General features: G+C 44.0%; 1 pseudogene; it reads right to left on the bottom strand.

The window, feature by feature from the left end:
* Positions 1–17,106: 17,106 nt before the first annotated feature.
* Positions 17,107–17,607, bottom strand: LOC136306426 (NADH dehydrogenase [ubiquinone] 1 alpha subcomplex subunit 11 pseudogene; annotated as a pseudogene).
* Between the last annotated feature and the right edge of the window lie 202 nt (positions 17,608–17,809).

Here is a 17,809-nt window from a genome sequence, read left to right as displayed (position 1 = left end):
GCCGTTGTGTGGAGACTGCAGCCCTTTTGCATATTTTTGGAAACCCTTTCCTTATTCCCACTCAATCTGCAGCGTTAGGAGGGAGTGGTTAGAGTGGGGAGGGGAATGGGGCCGTTCTTTCTTTTTTTCCACAAGAAAATGAAACTGACGATGAAGAGGAGCATCCGCCCTTCCTGGCGAGGCAGCCATCCTCACTCCCCTTCCATGTCTGCGCCTCTCCTTTCCGTCTCTCTCTTGACTCCTCTTTCTCTCTTGGCCCTTTAAATGTTGGTGATACCCAGGGTTCGGTCCATCCCACTTCTCTTTTCATATTACCTTTCCCCCTTGACCGGCCCGTCCACAAACATGGCCTCAGCTACCCCGGGTCCCTGATGATGTTGACATATTTAGCCCTGATGGCTCTCCTGAACTCAGGACCATTGTATCCATTACATATCTCCAACTGCTTGTCCCCCACCATACTCGTCATCTTCGGAAACCCTGGTTTCTGTGGGAATGACAGCATCAACCAACCAGTTACCCAAATCAGAAACCTGGGAGCCCTTCTAGACTCTCTTCTCTCCCCTTTTCCTGTTGTTCTTTCTCAATTTTTCTGTCGATTCTATTTCCTGTATGTCGCTAACCCACTCCTTCTTCTCCATCCCCCTTGTGTTTTGTTTAATTCCTCCTTCACAAAACCTGCCAGACCACTCGAGTAGCCTACACTGAAGTAGACTAATGACCTCCAGTCTTAGCCCTCTGCAACCTATTCTCCGGGGAGTCATTAAACAAACAAACAAAACCACATTTCATCATCCGTTTCTTCTGCCAAGAGCTTTCAGGGGCCAACGATGGCTTGCAAGATACATTTCAAACACCCAGGCTTGACACGGCGGACAAGTTCATTCATGTTCTTCAGAGCTTTGGCTCAGACTACTTCTCCACACACACCCTGAGCTCTGGTTATCCTGCCCTGTTTAACTGCAAACATGTGCCCTGGCCCACCTTGCCTGCGCGCTCTGCTTTGGCACACCTTGTTTTCCCCACCTGGAATGTCCACTCCTGCATCCCGCGCCTCTCTGCCTAACCCTCCCACACCCTTAGGGACACGCTCTCCGTAGACTCAGATTTTGACTATTCTGAGCTAATTTGGGGACTTCTCCTCCATAGTTTCTCTCTCTCTTCCTTTCTTTCTTTTTAAATTTTATTCAATTTATTGAGGTGACATTGATTAAGAACATCACACAGCTTCCTTCTACATCCTCCACTGGTTTTCCTTATTGGCATATACAGAACTCTCTCGTACTCCTTATCACATTGCCTTAATAATGATGCTCTTGTACAGTATCCTCGCTAGGCTAATTAATGGAGGCAGGCGCTGGGTCAGTGTTGGTCAAATAAGTTTGTAAATATGATATATATGTTTGCTTGCCTATAGTTTGCATTGGGTGTGGGGGACAGGCTGTAAATAGGCAGGGTCATTATAGCCTAAGGCTTAGTTTTAAGACTAAGCTTTTCCCCACATCTTTGATTGTTGCATGATAGGGGGTGGTGCACTCTCATGAGGAATCCCATTATGCCTCAGATAAGTGGCTTTGTATCAGAGACTTCCTTGTTTGTATATTGGATTAAAGGTTTTGATTTCTATACTATAAAGTGGGGCAGATTGTGAGCTTGTTCTTTCTTGGTTCCTGAGATTAGCATTAGAGGAGAAAGCAGAGAAAGGCCACATAGAGAGGAGTAGCAGCCAAGATGGCAGGATGCTGAAGGAGAAGCCAGTTTGTGCATAGTTTGTCCAGAAAAAAGGAGATGGGGAACAGAGGTGAATAAGGCTGGTGAGGTAGAAACCTTTGATTCTAGGAAACTAAGATAAGTCAATGGCTTTGGGAGCCCTGAATGGAAAGGGAAGTGTTTTCCCATTGTGTGTATTTCTTGCTTGCTGGGTGCAAGCTAGGATTAAAGCTAGTGGCCCACCAGTTCTTGACTCCGTTGTTTCATTACTGTCTGTCCGAATCAAATGTGAACCTGCATGGGCCAAGTGACTGTGATGGTGGCCGTGGCTACTGGCCTTACATTTGGCATAGTCTGTGGCAGGATTCAGAGATTGATATGGAGCTGCCACCCTTGTGGTGCATGGTAGAGGACTGGCTGCTGTTATGGTTCCCCATGGCTGTCCTTTTGGGGGCTGTAGGCTGGCTGACTTGTATAGCCGTGCGTGAGGAAACCGAGAGCTCTGTGGAAGAGGATGCCTGGGACCTGCAAACTGAGCAGTGGAAGGAGCTGGAGCAAACGTGGGAGAAAGAGAATGCCGACCCTTGAGCTGGAGGAAGCGTTGGAGGAGGAGGTTGACCAGGTTCACGAGATTCGCCTGGAAATGGAGCAGCCGCTTGAGAAGGAATCACAGGTTCATGAGTTGCAGCTTGCCGGACGTTGTGGAGAGCCAGCAGCGGCAGGAGGCTGGGGCTGAGGCCAGGGCTGGGACTGCAGCAGAAGGCAGTGGCAGCCCAGGGCTCAAGCCTGGCAGCAGGAGCTGGTGTTTTCAGTTCCTCTCTGGAGGATGAGGAGAATTGGGCTGGAGTTGCAATCTGCAGTCTCCAGAAGATGAGAGCCCAGCAGCAAGGAGTACCTACTACATCCCTGGTAGGTCTGCAATTTTGGGACATAGGGGTGAATGCCATCATGCTCTCTGGAGCAGAGATGGAACTGCTGACTGCCATTGCCATGTCCTCCTTCTTGGGACAGTGTAAGACCTGCCAGGATGGCAGGGATGAGGGGGAGGCTGAGGTCCCATGTGTGGAGACTGATTCTTGGACTACGACTGGAGTGGGCACTGGCTCCTTTGTTGGATGGACTTACGGATTTTGGACAATGTGAAATACCCTGATGGGGGTGGGGGACGGCTTAGTTAGAGGCCATGCTCTACCCCAGGAAGCTTTTCCTATGGCTAGAAAGAAGTCCAAGGACATTTTGCACTTTTGGCAAAGTGCTCAGAGACTGGTGAAGGGTATCTTTCTAATTGTTGAAATTGTATGATTTGTCATGTTGTTATAATTTGTGTAATGTGCCTAATTTCCTTGTGCAGGAATATCTGTGCTTTATATCATGAAGTGAGCAAAAGGGGTGAAATGTTGATCAAATAAGTTTGTAAATATGATATATATGTTTGCTCGCTTATAGTTTGCATTGGGTGTGGAGGACAGGCTGTAAGTAGGCAGGGTTGTTATAGCCTAAGGTTTAGTTTTAAGACTAAGCTTTTCCCCACACCCTTGACTGTTGCATGATACGGGGTGGTGCACTCTCATGAGGAATCCCATTATGCCTCAGATAAGTGGCTTTGTATCAGAGACTTCCTTGTTTGTATACTGGATTGAAGGTTTTGATTTCTATACTATAAAATGAGCAGACCAGGAGCTTGTTCTTTCTCGGTTTCTGAGATTAGCATTAGAGAAGAAAGCAGAGAAAGGCCACGTGGAGGAGAGGAGAAGCAGCCAAAATGGCAGAGTGCTGAAGGAGAAGCTAGTTTGTGCAGAGTTTGTGCAGAGAGAAGGAGATGGGGAACAGAGGTGAATAAGGCTGTTGAGGTAGAAACCTTTGATTCTAGGAAACTTGGATAAGTCAGTAGCTTTAGGAGCCCTGAAAGGAAAGGGAAGTGTTTTCCCACTGTGTGTATGTATTTCTTGCCTGCTGGATGCAAGCTAGGATTAAAGCTAATGGCTCACCAGTTCTTGGCTCTGTTGTTTCATTACCATCTGTCCGAATCAAATGTGAACCTGCACGGGCCAGGTGGCTGTGATGGTGGCTGTGGCTACTGGCTTTAGAGTCAGGCACATATTTGATACACAGAAGGGATGAAACACATGTTGAATAAATGCTCCCTACCTGGAAAACTATTTCTTCTCAGCCACAAAAAGGGGGATCATAGACAGCCCCTCCTAGCATTGCTAGTAATCTCCTGAGTGCTCCTGAGACTCTCAAGTTTGGAGAGAAAAGAGATTGGTTGAGACTTGAAAGTCAGAGCATGTTATGGAGACATTAGCGATATATTATAGAAAAAAGAATGGTCATGATAATGAACCTGGTTTATTCTGTAAGGCTGCTTGTCAGGAAAAGGGGTGGACATCCCTTGTTCTTGTCTTCCAGCAATACTTTCCTGTTCTTTAATCACAGAACCTTGGGATGTCTTTGGGATTCCAACACCACCACCAACCTAGTCCTTTGGTTCAGGTGGGGTTGATCCCACATCAATGGTAGGCATGTGACTTTGGCCTGCCCAATCAGAACATTCCATTCCCCTTCCCTCAGCGGTTGGTACAGAGATAGCCACAGGATACTATACAACAGGATCACCTCTGGAGCTGGGGATTTTCTGTCTTTACTGAGCTTGCTTGGTGGAAATGCAAGGTGGACTGGCAAGGCTGCTGGGACCGGTTGCCAGCTTGGACTCTGTATCAGAAATGAAGCCCAGGTACAAGGAAGGAAGAGCCCAGAGGCCGAAAAACAAATTGCTAATGATAACATTTGAGTGCTAAATCCAACTTTGCTTAACACCAAACCTGTTATCTTTTCTGTTTTTTTTTTCTAGTTACATGATAAAAGAAATTTTCTTTTTTGAATAAGGGGATTAAACTTGGGTCTCTGTCCCTTGTGAGCAAAAGAGACTTTATTAATACTGCAATCAGCAAATCTAGAGAGAAAGTGTCACTCACAGGGGCCCTGGTTCTCTGGTCATACAATAAGGAGGTGTTTCCTTTCATCCTGGTCGTTTCACCCAGAGACTCTCTAGGCTTTGAGTCATTGGCCCCCTGGGCCAGTAGCCAGGGAAAGAGGCCCCGAGGGCCTCTCAAACTGCTTTCACCAGACCCCTTGTAGCTGGGACACAGCATTGCCCATTCTGTTCACACTGGCTGACCGATGTTTTCAAGTTTATTTTGTTGTGTATTTATTTCTAATCACAAAACAAACATGAATACATTCTTCTTGTAAAAATGGAAACATTAAAAAAAACATGCAGAAGTCTTCACATTGACTCGACCATTTCCCACAGAGGGCACTCTGTATTCAGCTGGTACCCTAGAACTTAGTATAGACACGCTGAGGGACAGAGGCGTTTGCTTTGCGTGGTGACTCTGTAGGGGTGGTGGCTGTGACTGTGTGGTTCTGCCTGCATGTGCAGTAAGGATACAGGAGTACCACCAAGTCCCATCCCCGGCTGGGTAGCTCAGTTGGTTGGAGCATTGTGCTCATACAACAGGGTTGTGTGGTCCATCCTCCGTGAGGGTACATTCAAGAATCGACCAATGAATGCAAAAATAAGAGGAAGAACAAACCGATGTTTCTTTCTCTCTCTCTATCTCTCGGGTCAATAAATCAATTAAAAAAAAAAAGTCCCAGTTGCGAAGTTTCTTTTTACTCTATTATGCAATTATCCAATCCCAGGGATTCCTGAAATTTCTTTACATTTCCTCTATGTACAGTGTAAAGCCAGGAGCCACGGCCAGGACCACTATCACAGCAGTCGCCTGGCCCATGCAGGTTTGCATTGGATTCGGACAGTCGGTAAAGAAACAACGGAGCCACAAACTGGTGGGCCATAGTCTTTAATCCTAGCTTGCATCCGGCGGGCAAGTAAAAAATATACACTGGGCTCCAAAACCCACTCACATTCAGTGCTCACAAAGCTACTGACTTATCCGAGTTTCCTAGAATCAAAGGTTTCTAGCTCACCAAACTTATTCACCTCTGTTCCCCATCTCCTTCCTTATCCCAGATACAAACTCTACACAAACTGGCATCTCACTCAGCACTCCACCATCTTGGCTGCTTCTCCTGGCCTCCTCCACGTGGCCTTTCTCTGCTCTCCTCTGCTCTCTCTTCTAATGGTAATCTCAGGAACCAAGAGCGCAAGCTCCCGTTCTACCCCTATTTTATAGTGTAGATTCAAAACCCTTAATCCAATATACAAAATAGGGAAGTCTCTAATACAAAGTCACTTTCTGAGGCATGATTGGATTGTACCACCCCACATCAAAAAGGGTAGGAAAGGCTTAATCCCAAAACCAAGCCCCAGGCTACAAGGATTCTGCCTGCCTTTAGCCCACCCCAACACACATTAATATCACCTGGGCGACGGCCTCCTCGTGTTATCTTTAACAAAGTGAGCATAATACATTTTATCTGCCCAACATACAGTGTTTAGAAATCTTCTCTAAAAGGTTGCTACTAAACAGTGTCCTGGGAAGGGGAGGATGAGCTAAACCATAATATGTCTCTTTACTCGTTTTATAAAAAAGTATATAAATAATATAGTTACAGGGAGAGCAACCAGACCTTAATTATTGTTTTGCTTGAGAGAAGGAATTCAATCAGACAAAATGCAGCAAGTAAAGGAAGAATTTATTGGCCATGCAGGAAAAAGTCAGAGAAAAGGGGGTCTTGGAGACAGGTTCTGGGAGTTAGCCCAGGACAAGTAGTGGCTGCCCACTGCTCCCCTGATTGCAAGTCCAATGGGGTCCCTTAGACCCTAAGAGAAAGGGAGAGGCAAGAAAAATGTGCCTGGGAAGAATGGGAGAAGGGGGAGGGGTAGGGGGAGGGGATCTCTGTCCCAAGAAATTTTAAGGATGGGGATTTTAGGGAGTCCCAGGGGGAAGACCTCAACAGAATATTCATCTGTTCTCTGGTGAGTTGTTTAGGGTCCCGTTCTCCACTGATTGGTCAGCGCCAAGGCAGCTGATCCTGGGATCACCAGTGGCTTTCCTTGGTCTGGTTCCGCTGCTTTTCTGAGCCTGGAGTTGAATGCAACAGAGGGCTGGATGTTATCTCTATGGGTTAGGACTTCAGTGCTCTTCTCCTCCAAGGGGGTTTGAAACCACACGATTAGCTATGTGCCAGGTGAGGGTCCGAATTCCATGACCAGCAATCGATATGATATCAGGGGTCTAAACCATGTGAGCAGCTAAGGGCGGAAAGGTCACCCTGGAGGCGAGGTCCTGTTTTCCCAGTTTGTCCACTGTTAGGCACCTGGGGCTTTCTGCGCTGAGACTCCCGTGTCTGACCTATAGTCCACACTCTGCTCATGTCTGTCTAATTGCTTACCACAGTACGAACAAGTTCTTACTATAAAAGATTCAAAATATACAGAAATACATGGGACAAAGGCGAAAACTGCCCTCATCTCAAAATCTCACCTTGCAGGCCTGACCTGTGGTGGCGCAGTAGATAAAGCATCGACCTGAAATGCTGAGGTCACCTGTTCAAAACCCTGGGCTTGCCTGGTCAAGGCACATGTGGGAGTTGATGCTTCCTGCTCCTCCCCTCTTCTCTCTCTCTCTTTCTTTCTCTCCCCTCTCTAAAATGAATAAATAAAATCTTAAAAAATAATCTCACCTTGCCATTGGCCTTTCATTATATACTTTTTCAGTCTTTTTTTCCTGCATTTTCATTGTATAGACATATGTAAAGCAGCAATATATTTTAGAAGCTTTTCCATGATAGTGTTCTAAGATTAAAGTACTATGTTATGAAAAACAGAGAATGTATCCTTAGGCCAAGACATAAGAATGGGCAAGTTTTGAAGGACAGAGGTAGGCAGGGCGCCTGTGCACAAGCCTGAATGGGGAGAGGTGGGGGTGGGTGGGGGGTTTAGGAACTTGTAGGGGGCGCAGCACTCAGCGGGGCCACGTCCAAAACAAGCGCCACAGACTTCCCAACGTTTCCACCCCTGCTTCTCAAATCCTAAGCCTAGGAGGATGGCTGGGTTAGCGCCAATAACGAAACCCTCTGATATTTTCTATTCTGAATTGCTACTAAAAGCTCAGTACAGGTATTTTATTTTTTAAATTTTTTTAATTAACTTTAGAAAGAGATGCAGGGAGAGAAAGAGATACAGAGTACCACTGATTTGCTGTTCCACTTATTTATGCATTATTGGTTGACTCCTGTATGTGCCCTGACAGGGGATATAACCAACTGAGCTACCTGGCAAGGGCTCAGCATTTTTTGTTTTTTAAACACAATGTTTATTCTTTTCTTTCTTTTCTTTCTTTCAGAGAGATCAAGTTAGACATTTTGTTTTTCCTTGTTATGTGCCAGATTCATAATATGTGATAGATGGGGTCTGATGAGTGATTCTTGTTTTGAGTTTTCTTGTTTAACTGGCAGAAATATCCTTGTCCTCTTCTCCCTTCTTCTCACTTCTTCCTCTTCTTTTTGCATCATTCGTCTTTACTCTCTTCTGGTATTCTACTTTTTTTTGGGGGGGGGGCCTTTTTTTTTCCAGTTTAGACTTTCATTCAATTTAGGCTCCATATTATGATTACTTATCTAACATGTGAACTATTTTATACTGAGCCTTAGAGAATGCCGATTATGCTTCCAAAATATTTGAACACATGGACATTTGCTATGATACAAACATAGCACCAGGGTGGCTGACACTATTTGCCTGGGAAGCAATGCCGCGCCTCAGAGAAATCAGAGCTGGGAGTCAGAGCTGGGCGTGGGCCCCATTCTACCACTCACTCATTTGTGGTTCTCAAGGAGGCACCCAATAGAGTCTCTGTGCTGTATTTGGGTGTTTATCAGATTAAACAAAATAATATATATGTAAACACTGATTCAATACATGAGCACTATTTTTCCATCCTAACTTTCTGATGTAGAGACTCATCCGTGGATTATGTCAGACCATCCATCCAGTGAACCAAATACAGGAGGAGAGTGATTCGGGCAAATGTGTCTGAAGGGAAACACTGCTCATGCTTCTCCTCCTTTGCTGTGTTTACTCAGAAACCCGAGCTTACCTGATCTAGGGCAGGAAGAAGAGGAAGCCCTGGAAATATGACTCCCGCTTTGTAGGGATGAGATGACATGATTCAAGCAGAATACCCTGTAAGGGGTAAGTGACTCTGTTTCCTAAAGACATAACTGCACTTTCATAATAGTAACAAGCTATCGTCCTAAGCTTCAATAACTTTTATTTTTGAAGCCCTCCTTTCATTTTCCTGTTTGTATATCAGGAAGTTGGGGATGAATGACCCCAAACTGGGGTATAAGCAAACATACACGATCATTTTACTGGTCAAAATACGGGTGGGTCCTGACCCCAAGCACCACTAGGTTTGGGTTTTCTCACCCTCCTCGCTTTCCTGGGCTTTCCTTTGGGCTCATTCAGTGTAGGCTTGATAGCTTCTGAGAGATAATTGACCTGTATGCAGTAAACTTTAGACTTAGAAGATACCAACTCAGTCCCTTTCTCAGGATAAGGACGTAAAATGTCTAGGATGTACTCTGATTGGTCCTCCCTGGATCATGTGACTTCCCTCAAACCAATACCTGTGGCTAAGGGAATAGGATGTTCTGATTGATAGGTTGGGTCCTATATTCACTTCTGTAGCTAGGGTACAGTGACCAGCCGTTATGCCAGAAATACACAGAATGAGGAGGGACCCTTTCCCAGGGTAAGGGAATCACTTTTAATAGAAGAAGTAGGGCAAAGGTTGCTGGGAAGACAATCCAACAGGTGTTCATGCTAGAGATAATCTTTTATAGGTGAACTTCTAGCTAGAATTATACTGGGATTATGTAGGTTAATATAGAGCTTTAAATTTTTTTTTTATTTTTTTTTTGTATTTCTCTGAAGCTGGAAACGGGGAGAGACAGACAGACTCCGCATGCGCCCGACTGGGATCCACCCGGCACACCCACCAGGGGGCGACGCTTTGCCCACCAGGGGGTGATGCTCTGCCCCTCTGGGGCGTTGCTCTGTTGCAACCAGAGCCACTCTAGCACCTGGGGCAGAGGCCAAGGAGCCATCCCCAGCGCCCAGGCCATCTTTGCTCCAATGGAGCCTTGGCTGGGGGAGGGGAAGAGAGAGACAGAGAGGAAGGAGAGGGGGAGGGGTGGAGAAGCAGATGGGCGCTTCTCCTGTGTGCCCTGGCCGGGAATCGAACCCGGGACTTCTGAACGCCAGGCCGATGCTCTACCACTGAGCCAATCCACCAGGACCTAAAATTTTTTTCTGTATCCCCTATGAGAGCATGTTTGTCCCATCATTATTTTTGGTAAACATATCCTAAAGTAAGCTTTAACTGTGGTAATAAAAAAGACAATATTGGGATAGCCCACCAAAATGAACAACTTCTCACTAATTGTCCATTTGGTGGTTTACTTCTTTCTGCCTTTGCTAAAAATAGCTGATTGAAAAGTTGATAAATGAAGCCCTGACGAGGTAGCTCAATCAGTTTAAGCATCATCCCCAAAACCATGGTTGAGGGTTCAATCCCAGGTCAGGGCTCATGCAAGAATCAACCAATGAATCCATGAATGAGTGGAACAATTAATCTATGTTTTGCTTTCTCTAAGAAGTTAATTAGTTAACTAACTAATTAAAAAAGTAGATAGATGAGAATATGGGATTTGGTAATTTAAACTAATGTGTGGTGGATTACTTTGATTTTCTCCCACTGACACTATTGGTGTAAAGTGAGGTTGGGAAGCATGTTCTGATGTTATAGGTACTCTCTGGGATCACTCAGGCTCCTGAGGGGCGTGAGTGGGGAAGTTTATAGGAGAAACTCGGGTCTGTAACATTTGCACACATTTTTTTTTCCTTCCTTTTTTCCTCTCTCACTCTCCCTCTCTCTCCCTTCCTCCTCCTTCTTTCCTCTCTCTCTCTTTTCTTCCTTCCTTAGTAAAACTCAAGGGGTGGCAGGAGCTTCTGCTTTTTGGATGAGTAGCAAACAACTACGACACATTCAGGCCTGCCCTCCATCACCTTTACCCCAGCGTTTTCTCCATCTGTGGGAAGCTGCGTTATATCCCTGTTCAGCCTGCCCGGACACTAGAAATCAGAGATGTTCTGTCTGTTCTCTGGGCCTGTTGTTTCCTTTCTGTGCCTGGCTCCCATCTACGTGCCGAGTATCAATAGATCTGGTGGTAGGTTTACTGACAATAATGTTGAATCAGTGTGTCTCAAACTTGAGTGTGCCCAGGAATCACGTTTTGTTAAAATGTGTATATTTTATTCAGTACATCCTGGAGGGGTCTGAGGGTCTGCATTCCTAACAAACTCCCAGGTGAAGTGGTTGCCACTGGGTCCACGAAAATGCATTTTAAGCAATGTACAGATGATGTATCGTTGAACTGTATACCTGAAACTTATATAATATAAATATAATTTTATTAACCAATGTCAGCCCAATAAATCTGATTTGAAAAATAGAGGAAATGAGCCTGACCAGGTGGTGGCGCAGTGGATAGAGCGTTGAACTGAAATGCAGAGGACCCAGGTTCGAGACCCCGAGGTTGCCAGCTTGAGCATGGGCTCATCTGGTTTGAGCAAAAGCCCACCAGCTTGAACCCAAGGTTGCTGGCTCTAGCAAGGGGTTACTTGGTCTGCTGAAGGCCCGCGGTCAAGGCACATATGAGAAAGCAATCAATGAACAACTAAGGTGTTGCAACACACAGTGAAAAACTAATGATTGATGCTTCTCATCTCTCTCTGTTCCTCTCTGTCTGTCCCTGTCTATCCCTCTCTCTGACTCTCTCTGTCTCTGTAAAAAATAAATAACTAAAAATTTAAAAAAATTAAAAAAATAGAGGGAATGAGATTTCTGGAAAGAGGTCTGACTCTCCAGTGGGATAGGCATCTGCAAGGACCACTAGCTAGTTTGCTGCTTTTGCTGCCATGAGGTTGAGATGTGGAGGCTCAGGATGAAGCAAATACTGACACCAAGAAAGGCAACCTGTGCAACGGAGAGTCAGACTGTTCTTTCAGATCTAACGGAGCCCGTATCGAGCTATCCCTGAAGGCAGACGTACTCCCCTTACTTCTGTAAGCCAATGATTCTGTTTGCTTCAGCAAGTTTAATATGTACCTTACATGCCTTGTAATCTAAAGAGGCCGAACCAATAAACAAACCAACAGCATGAACAAACACCAAGAATGGGGCAAGTAATTTTTCAAGGGAGCTTCACAGAGCACATGACATTTGAGTGAAATGCCTTAAATGACAAAGCAAGATCTAATTGATGATAGACTGTGTTCCTTGTTCTATTTATGGCTCCTGAAAATTGGGCAGGATTCCTAAAAATGCCAGGACCAGTCCACGTGATATAAGAATATGATCCTCGTCTCTGGCAGAAGCTGGCTAGAGCTGGAGGATGATTTTTCTGAAAACAAAACAAAACAAAACAAACAAAAATAAAAAAACAAAATAACAACACCCAGTCAGTTTCTCATTAGGACTTAGATGTCAACTCTCAGAGTCGTCTTTTCTGAAATTCCTATCCAAAAATTGTCTTAACTCTTCCTTTCTTCCAGGCATCCAGTTTAAATGCCTGAAGAGCACATTTTTTTTCTTTCTTATTTTTACAGAGACAGAGAGAGAGAGTCAGAGAGAGGGATAGACAGGGACAGACAGACAGGAACTGAGAGATGAGAAGCATCAATCATTAGTTTTTTGGTTGGCATTGCAACACCTTAATTGTTCATTGGTTGCCCTCTCATACGTGCCCTGACCGTGGGCCTTCAGCAGACCGAGTAACCCCTTGCTCGAGCCAGCGACCTTGGGTTCAAGCTGGTTCTGGATCTCGAACCTGGGTCTTCCGCATCCCAGTCCGACACTCTATCCACTGCACCACCGCCTGGTCAGGCCTGACGAGTACTTTTTAACTCTGTAATTATTTTGTTTATTATTTTTATTTCTTTATTATAATGATTTTAGAATAAGCTTCTTGAGGGTCAGGACCTTTTTTATCTCGATAAGTGATATTTTTGCAGTACATGTTATCTGGTGGCACTTAAATATTTGTGGAATTAATGTTCAGTTGATTAAAACATTAAATCCAGGATTGGCTTCCAAATACCTGTGGTATATAATGATGTGCAGAAACTATAGCAGGCCCAAAGAAAGAGAAACAACAAAGGTGAGAAGTAACTTCAGAAAGGAACTGAAAGAAATGAAGATAGATGGTTCTTGAGAAGAGACGGCTTAGAGAATATTTATTTTTCCACAATTATAAGAAGGCTGTTTATCGGAAAAATGTAGAACAGTACTCTCTGTTGTCACAAACTTCTAAATCAAAGAGAGAAACAAACAGAAACACTTTAATTGATCCTGGGAAGACCTTGAGCATTGATTGTCATGGTAAAGGCATGTACTTCAGTGCCAAACATGTTGTGGGTTCCATTGGTCGCCTTATCTTTATTGAGGAGGCAAAGAATGTTGGTTGCTTACCCAATAATTATTGTCCCTTTCATGGTTAGTAACAGAACTGTGATTTTATTAAGATGGCAATGTGTTTGTCTAGGAAATTTCTGTCCCAACCTACTTCATAGGAACATTCTGAACAATGAAATGTTAGGTAAGAGGTTGTGTCAGAAAAACAATTCTATAATTCTCTTTATTTCCTTAAAGGAATTACTGGGAGTTACATGCCTTATATATTTTTCTTTTCTTCGTTCTTGATGCCTGGAATGTAGATGTGATGGGTGGAGCTCCAGCAGCTGTTTTATGATCTTGAGGAAGGAAGTCACACATAAAGAAGCCACACACCAAGAACAGCAGAGAAGCACCTTGCATCCTTGATGATTTCATGAAGTTACTTTACTGGCCCTGAGCTACCTAGTTCCATACTCCTTTTATGTAGAATAAAACTCTTGTATGTTTCAGCCACTATTATTTTGCATTCTCAGTTCCATGCAGCCAAACTTAATTTTAACTGATACATCTAAATCAGCAATTTTCAAATTTTTTCATCTCATGGCACACATAAAGTAATTACTAAAATTTTATGGCACACCAAAAAATATATATTTTGCCTATATGACAAAAAAATAGGTATAATTTTGATTCATTCACACTATATGGCTACTGTCTTTTTTTTTTTTTTCTTTACAGGGACAGAGAGAGTCAGAGTCAGAGAGAGGGATAGATAGGGACAGACAGATAGGAATGGAGAGAGATGAGAAGCATCAATCATCAGTTTTTCGTTGCGAGACCTTAGTTGTTCATTGATTGCTTTCTCATATGTGCCTTGACTGCGGGCCTTCAGCAGACTGAGTACCCCTTGCTTGAGCCAGCAACCTTGGGTCCAAGCTGGTGAGCTTTGCTCAAAACAGATGAGCCTGCGCTCAAGCTAGCGACCTTGGGGGTCTCAAACCTGGGTCCTCCGCATCCCAGTCCAATGCTCTATCCACTGTATCACCGCCTGGTCAAGCAGCTACTGTCATTTTTTAAGAACAATAAAAATGATTCAAGGGATAGAAGGTAGGTCATTTGGAAAAAAAATTTAAAATAAAGAAAAAGATTGTCCAGCCTGGAAAAAAAAAAGAGAAAGTATTTCATAAATAGGAAAGGTTATTAAAAGGAGCCTAAAAAAAGGCTAGTAGGTTCTACTATTATTATTTATTTTTACAGAGAGAGAGAGAGAGAGAGAGAGAGAGAGAGACAGGAAAGGAGAGAGAGCGGGAATGGAGAGCTAAGAAGCACCAACTCCTGGCTGCTTCACTTTAGTTTTAGTAGTTCACTGATTGCTCCTCCTGTGTGCCCTGATGGAGAGGGGCTCAAGCTGAGCCAGCCACCTTGGGGTCGTGTTGATGACTCTGCCCCCAAGCCAGTGACCTGAGCTTAAACTGGCAAGCCCATTCTCAAGCCCATGAGCCCTTGCTTTAGCCGGCAGCCTCAGGGTTTGGACCCGGGGACGTCAGTGTTCTGGGTTGAGGCTCTATCCACTGTGCCACTACTAGTCAGGCAAGGCTAGTAGGTTTTTAATCACTAAAGTGGAACAAAGTTAGGTCACTTTAAATTGAAGAAAGAACATACTGATAGAGTGTTTATGCAATCCAGTGCCATTGGAGACATTGAGATTGAGGATCTCAATCCCTAGAGTTCTGTATCAAGTCTAGAGAGGATGTGAGGGTAGCCCACAGTGATGTCTCACTCTCTGATCAACCATGTGCATCCTTCCTGAAGCTGATGCCTGTGGTGCAAAGAAGGAACGACGGGACCTTAGGATTCGGCCACACAGTCTCCTGATTCTTTCTTGGAAATTTCCTTGAAATACATTTCAGTTTGTTTTTTTTTAAACAAAAGGATAAATGGCAGACACTGTTGATTGCAGATACTGTAGAGACCCTGTACATATTCATCCTCTGGCATATCCAGTTTATGCTGATGGCCCCTGCGAATCTTCACGGCTTTCTCTCTAGCAGTGGGCAGGGCAGTGATTTGTCCTTACTGGGGCTAATATATAACCTGGGTACTAGTGTGCCATGCCTGCTCATTGAGTCTTGCCAACACCACAATCCGAGGGCTCACAGGGTGTCCGATTTAGCATCACGAGATCTTGCATAATACTGGTCTGCAATCAAGGGACCCATTTTATGGCATAGAAACAATCAAGAGCTTGTGCTTATGGGACCCATGGGTCTTACCATACACTTCATTATAGGTAAGTGCTGCCTGATAGAACTCTTAAAGGTCTCTTAAAGGTTCAGCTAAGAAGTTTGAGGGATGTTACTCATTTGAGGTGGGTCACTGTCCTTCCAAATGTGGTAGAACCTTTGAACCAAAAGTCAAATGATGCCATGTCCCAGTTGCTAGAGTACTCTCTCCTAGCCCTAGTAGATGATCTAAAATTGAGCTAAGTTTATCAAGGCATTCCATTTGCTAGTGACTGGTAGGGGAAGTGGGCTGCGTACATCTTGGAAAAATGTAGCGGCCCAATAAACACATTCTGACAAGTAGAAGCTGCTTTTCCTTTCTGGCTTTGGATGTATTGTGTAAAGCTAATGTTTGGAGCAGTTGCAGTCATCTTGTAACCATGAAGGGAGAATACAAACACTGAGAATGACAGAGTAAAAAGATGGAAGAATATGGTGTTTTAATGACACCAGTGAGTCATTTTCCTCTGGACATTCCAAGTGAGATAACAGATGATTTTATTATTTAAGCCACTTTTTGTCTTTCTACAGCTGCTTCTGTGTTGATGGTGCCTACCTTCTATTGGAGAAGCCCAAAATGCTGACACTCTCCCAGCCTCCCTTGCAGCTAAGATATGAACACGTGACTCAATCTGGCCAATGGGACTTGGGAAGCATTTGTTGTGAGACGTCTGAGAAAGGCTTTTATTCTTAAGAAAAATTGGTGTTTAGGAAGTATGTCCCTACTTTTTAGCCAGATACTGTTGTGCTTTCATGTGACACTTGAAGCTGTGGCTGCTTTCTGTGCCTCTAACCACCTAAGGATAAAGCCAAGGATGCTAAGACTGTCAGAGTGAAAGAGGTGAAAACCTCAGGTCTTCAGTGACATGGCCCAGCCCCTGATCCACCCTGAAGCTGCCCTGCTTCTTGAATTATCTTTATGTGAAGTAAATAAATGTCATAGTTTAAATTGGCTTTGGTTGAATGTTCTGCTCCTTGTAGCCAGAGCCATCTTAATTCAAACATACAGTACTGTCCACCAGTTCAGCTCCCCTCTGCCTCTCAGTCTGCTGAAAACAAAAGAACAAGTTCCTGGAAAACTTCTATACATCTGTTTCTTCTGGTTCTTGAACCTTACAAAGATGATGGAAAAGGCTAGTAGTAGTTTGCTATACAGTCACAGACTATTTCTTCGGTTCGTAATGAAACAGATCATTAGGTATTCATGAGAATTATAAAGGCATTTTCTCAGTGTTTCTGTAATTTGGAGAAATGACAAAACTATAGAAGGAACATGCTGGATGTTTTCATTCAGTTGCCATTATATTTTTTCAAATTTAATTTTTCTAAAATGAAGAAAAATGTAGCCAAATTTCATAACTCTCAAAATCTCTAAATAAAAATAAAAATATACTAAAACCCTTTCTAAAAGAAAAGCATCTGCTCATGTATTATTTTGTTTAAAAATAAGACATCTAAAGACTAGAAATATTGTATTTTTGTTAAGCCTAAGTAAACAAGATGAGAATTTAGAATTTTAACATCAAGAGAATATTTTCTTTAAAAAATTTATATGTGTACATATATATGTATACGTATAGAATATATACATATATGTGTACATATCTAAATACATATACACATTTGCATATTATACATATTTCATAATATAGAAAGATTTTTTTTTTAATACACAGAATTTAATCTTAGGGGCGTTTCCGCTTGTCCAAGGTTGAGGGAGGTGGTGGGGCCCACACCTTAGGCTCTGCTAAATACCTTTCAGTCCTCCAGCGGACCCATCTTGAGCAGGGCTGCTGTTAAGCCCTAGTCTGCGCAGGCTGCAGCTCCGATCCCAGAACTGTGAGGGCGTGCTCCCAGGGTCAGGCCTCCAGCACAGCTCCAATGAAGTATCAATAGTTCAGGGGGTTGTCGGGCTTCTCAGGGACCTGAGCACCGAGGCAGGAGGCAATGCCAAATATGGCACCAATGGCAGCTGCAGTAAATGTGTACCGTCCTGCCCTGGCCACTTCCTGCAGGAGGAAGTCAGGGGGCTTGAGTGCAACGCTGTAAGCGGAGGTGATCAGGCCAACGGCAGCACTGATACTGGTGCTGGCGTAGGCCTTGCGGTGACACTCGGTGCCATCAGGGATGTCCCAGTACCTCTGAATAAGCGTCTGAGCCATGGCTGCGCACCTGGAGTCCCACACTACACAACCGACAGTACCCAGAGGCCAAGGGCGGCCATAGCTCGCTCGCTCGCTATCGCGAGAAAGAGTGAAAGGGGGAAAAAAAAGGAAACTTGATGAAGTATTAAGATGTCGCTAGAATTGGACTAGTCTGTTTAATACTTACTGATGTTAAAATAAGGTTCAATAATGGTTTTCTTCCCTTGGAAATTATTTTTCTAGA

This window comes from Saccopteryx bilineata, chromosome 5 (genome assembly GCF_036850765.1).
Source record: "Saccopteryx bilineata isolate mSacBil1 chromosome 5, mSacBil1_pri_phased_curated, whole genome shotgun sequence".
NCBI lineage: Eukaryota > Metazoa > Chordata > Mammalia > Chiroptera > Emballonuridae > Saccopteryx > Saccopteryx bilineata.
This window is presented reverse-complemented; position numbering and strand designations above follow the sequence as displayed.